This window comes from Amphimedon queenslandica, unplaced genomic scaffold, assembly GCF_000090795.2.
Source record: "Amphimedon queenslandica unplaced genomic scaffold, v1.1 AMPQUscaffold_13504, whole genome shotgun sequence".
Classification (NCBI taxonomy): Eukaryota; Metazoa; Porifera; class Demospongiae; order Haplosclerida; family Niphatidae; genus Amphimedon; species Amphimedon queenslandica.
The window spans coordinates 267,898-272,280 of NW_003546260.1; positions in this window are offsets into that span (position 1 = coordinate 267,898).

Below are 4,383 nucleotides of genomic sequence, written 5' to 3' on the forward strand. Positions count from 1 at the left end.
TTTTCTGTTTATGGCAGCCCGTGGTGCTTGTTTTAACTGACTTAGAAGAGAAGTAACGCGGCTGCCACTGGCATCAGAGGATTCAGAAGAAGCTGGGATGACAGAACAACTCCCTGTACTAGTGCTAGAAAGAGTGCCACTAAAGTCCTCTAACTCCTCTTCTTCACCTTCGCTAGTCTGAGTAGTGTCAGTCTCACCGAGAGTCTCACTCACAGTCACATGGCTACTAACGGCCATTTTATCTATAATAATTAATTGAAAAGGGTTTGGTTTTGATAGTATTTGCTATTAATCAAGCATTATTCTTGATTCTTTTGCCTTGCTATTATGCTCATTATTATTCTCAAATAATTAACGCAAACCTAGTCTAGACTTAGTATACAAGCTCACAGTGTTTATAATAATTAATTTACTGCTAGTTATTAACTAATGAATAGTTTATTAAAAGTTTATTATAAAACTTATAAGTTAAATGGTTTATTAACTTTGATAAATAGGTGTGGTTATCATATTGAACTGCCTTTTTTGGCAAACTGAATATCGGTTTATATCGATATTAGGAAATATTGATAAAATATCGATCAGTTTGATATATTGCCCACCCCTAATTTTTAGTGAATGGTAACTTCTTATTCAAAAAAATTAACATGTCCACATTCTCTGGCTTGAGACTTACATGTTTTTAGTGATAATGTTACCAGCAACAGAGAAGACTCGCTCTGATGGTACAGAAGTTGCTACAACACAGAATAGCTTCCTGGCTAATTTAGAGAGTGTAGGAAACCGCTCTTCATTCTTTCTCCACCATTCTAATGGGTCAGAATTATGATCCAAGACTGGTTCCTTACTAAAATATTCAAGTTCATCCTTACTACTCATAGCCTCTCTCTCCACTTCAGTGTTTCCAAAAAAAATCCATGGCAGTGCTTTTCTTCTTAGTTGGTGGCTTAGCTATTTTAGTGTCACATGTAAGCAACTCTGCCTGGCACAGTACTGCATCATGAGCAATGCCCCTCTGCTACTCACTAAGAAAATTCAGCTTTGAGTATCTCAAATCTAATGCAGAACACAACACAGGTCAACATTTAGCTGTATCTATTTCATTCGGTTTGAATCTATCGATTAGTTGAGTAGAAACAGTACTCTTGAAATTCTTAATCGGGTTTAACTCAGATGGGTCAATATTCAAGTGATTTTTAAGAAGGCCATTAATTACAGGGTAAGCAATAGAACAGGATACATTTGTTGCAAACTAAATACAGTAGCTGCCACTTGAAGTGGTTTTAGAATGGCTACCATCTGAGTAAGTAGTTCCCATTGGTCTTCTTTGAGGTCCAGGTGCCTGTAGTCATCTCTTCTGGTCACTGATGGATCATGTAATACAGCATAAATTGCTACTCTTTGCTCACACAAGTGCTCCATCAAAAAGTAAGTCAAGTTCCATCTTGTTGTCACATCTTGCAGAAGATGGTGTTCTTGGATCCCTAATTGAGCTTGCTTTCCCTTCAGAGCAGTCATTGCAGGAACACTATGTTTAAAATGCCCTACTAGGTTCTGACTTATAGCTGTAAGTCTGCTAATAATAGGGAGATCTAGACCAGACTTTATGGCAAGCTGCAGTGTGTGGGCCACACAACCAAAGTGAGGCCACTCTGTTAACTCGGCTGCATTCAGAGCATTAGCTGCGTTGTCATGTACCAGGGCAGTCACACGAGCAATATCCCATTCTTCTACAGTACTACGCTATTTTTCAGCAATGTTAGCTCCAGTGTGACGCTCTGGCATTTCAGCTGTAGATACTACTCTTGTGTGTAGCTCCCATTCACTATTGAGAAAGTGAACGGTAACTATTAGATAGACGTTTGTAGCTGAACTTGTCCATATATCAGATGTTAAGGCTACATCATCAGATAAGTTGATTTCCTCTCTAACTTTTGCCTTTTTCTTTTGAATAAATATCCTTACAGATCTTGGCAATGTGTGTGTGTATGAGAAGGTACCTTGTAGCCAGGTTTCAAAAAAACATAAATTCGTGAACCCTGTTCCTTCTACAACACTATTGTGAATTCAGACTCATAAATCAAATAAATGCTATTTGAACAGCTTTACATAACTCCTCAGCGTTTGATGCATTATTAGCCTAAAAATAAGATAACCTGCGGTATAGAAAACCTGCTTATGTAGCTGTACCATTTCAACTTGATCACGAATAACCTCATTCTGGTTCCAGTGTGAATTTGTTGGGACAGTCTTCCTTTTCTCATGCAGCCTCAATCTTCCTTATTGGGACAACCTCATTCTGGTTTTAGTATGAATTTGATGGGACTGTCTTCCTATTCTCAAATGCAGCCTCAGTCTTCTCTTCCTCCTGGTATAGGACAACCTCATTCTGGTTCCAGTGTGACTTTGATGAAGATGCAATATTGTGGTCTATCAGAACCACAAATATGCAAGGTGCCTTAAAGGCAAATGCGTGTTCTTTACTGTGGTTTTCAAGCTCCAGTGTTGATTATGTAGTATCTGACAAAATTAATTTACATTTTTGCATGTAAATTGTCAGTTGCCTTGCAATATTTTTTGTTTCCTCACTACTGTCTAAGATGGAGGTATATTGAGTAGCTGTCATTTTTCCTTGGAATAGTACAATCTGGTTGGCTCCTCGCTTTGATATCTCTGCCCAAACATACACCTTGGCTGGATGTTTTGGTCTGTATTTGAGTAGTAGTGGTTCACCCAACTTTCTATAAGCTTGCACTCCACCTCAAGAGTCGATTCATCAGTGAACATTTCATTATCAAATCGCTCTCTCGTTTCAGTCACTTTTGTTACCCACTCCAGCATATAGATTTGTTTGTATTTTGCACCAGCTGTGCATATTTTGCTGTTTGGTGGGCTGAGCCCAGCTCCTCCCTCTCTCTTGCAACAGTTCGTTCTGACACTTGTAACCCTGGGAACTGCTTCCGAGGCTTATCCTTTAATTTGCCAGTTGTCAGTTTGTTATCTTTGTCCATTAGCTAATGAATGGCAACAAAATGGTCTTTACTGAGTAGCCATCGTCTTCCAGGATGAGACATGTCCATCACACTACCAGTACTTTCATATCTGTCTATAGTAGCTTTGACCGTTTGCCTAAAGGGACAAAAATACAAGTAGAGTGTACTAGATCTACATACAGTATGTGTATGAAGGCAGAGCACGAATAAAGGAATGCACTGTACCTTGTTAAAATACCCTTGCATTTAACTATCTCAAGCAACTGAGAGGGCATTGGTTCTTCTGAATATGAGCGTAGAGCCACTATTTTTTGCCTTTTGTAGGTTGTAAAGGGCTTCTTTTACTTTTAAAAACTAGCCTACCTTGTAATTATGTGCAATAACATTATTAGTATCCACCCAAGTACACGTGAGGATCACGCATGATGAACTGGTGCCAACCCATGCATTCACTAGCTAGTATAACTAGAAATTACTCGTGATATAATGCATGAATTACACGCGAAATTTGTAAGTTATTTTTGTCAAGTACTGTAGATTTTCATATGTTTGAAGAGAAAATTTAAACAACCATTCAGAGCTCTTAGTTTACCAAAGAAGTCAGATATTATTGCCAGATTTCCAGCTATGGCTCTACTCTATGACAAAAGCTGTGGAGTACAACTAGTCAGACTGGAGTACCTCCTTCTAAATCCATCTAGCTATGCCCATCCTGCTGACTCACCAGGGAGTCAATGTGTTTTTCAGTCTTTCACATAATGACAGCTGGTCTTATCACTAGAAATCTTGAAGCTCCTCGGGAGTATAGCCTGCCTTTGCTGCTTCCTTTTTGTCTCCCATCTTAAAATCAGTCTCCCTTTGCCCATGTCTAACTTCTTACTTACTCTAACTTTCTTCCTTTATAACTTTGGCTCCTCAGGTACCTTTTTCTTCACTTCAGGAAAAGAAAGAAAGGGCAGTAATTATCTAAAGGCAACCATCAAGATGGGGTAAGGCAAGCAAGCTGAGCAGGGAGAGGCTACAGGGAGATGCAGTAGCTAAATTAGCCTGTGGATCAGGCGATCTCCCTTGTGAACTTGGGAACAAGTGTCTTGTCTCCCACTACAATCTGAATACTTCGATCAACAAAGCCTGTCCCCTAACCCTCATTACAAATCAATAACATTTAAACCTGATATACATATATATAGAATAAGAGATCATGACAGTGATATAATGACAACTTTATAATACATGATTGTAGTTAAACCTAATGTATATGATAGAGTTCTCCTCCCTCTGCTACTGCCTTGCTGCTCAATTCATTGAGCTGGGAGCTGGAGCTCTATTTGGAAGCTGAGACTGGGGCTGTCCTCCTCTATACTTGGGGCAAGCAATCACTGGGTGCACC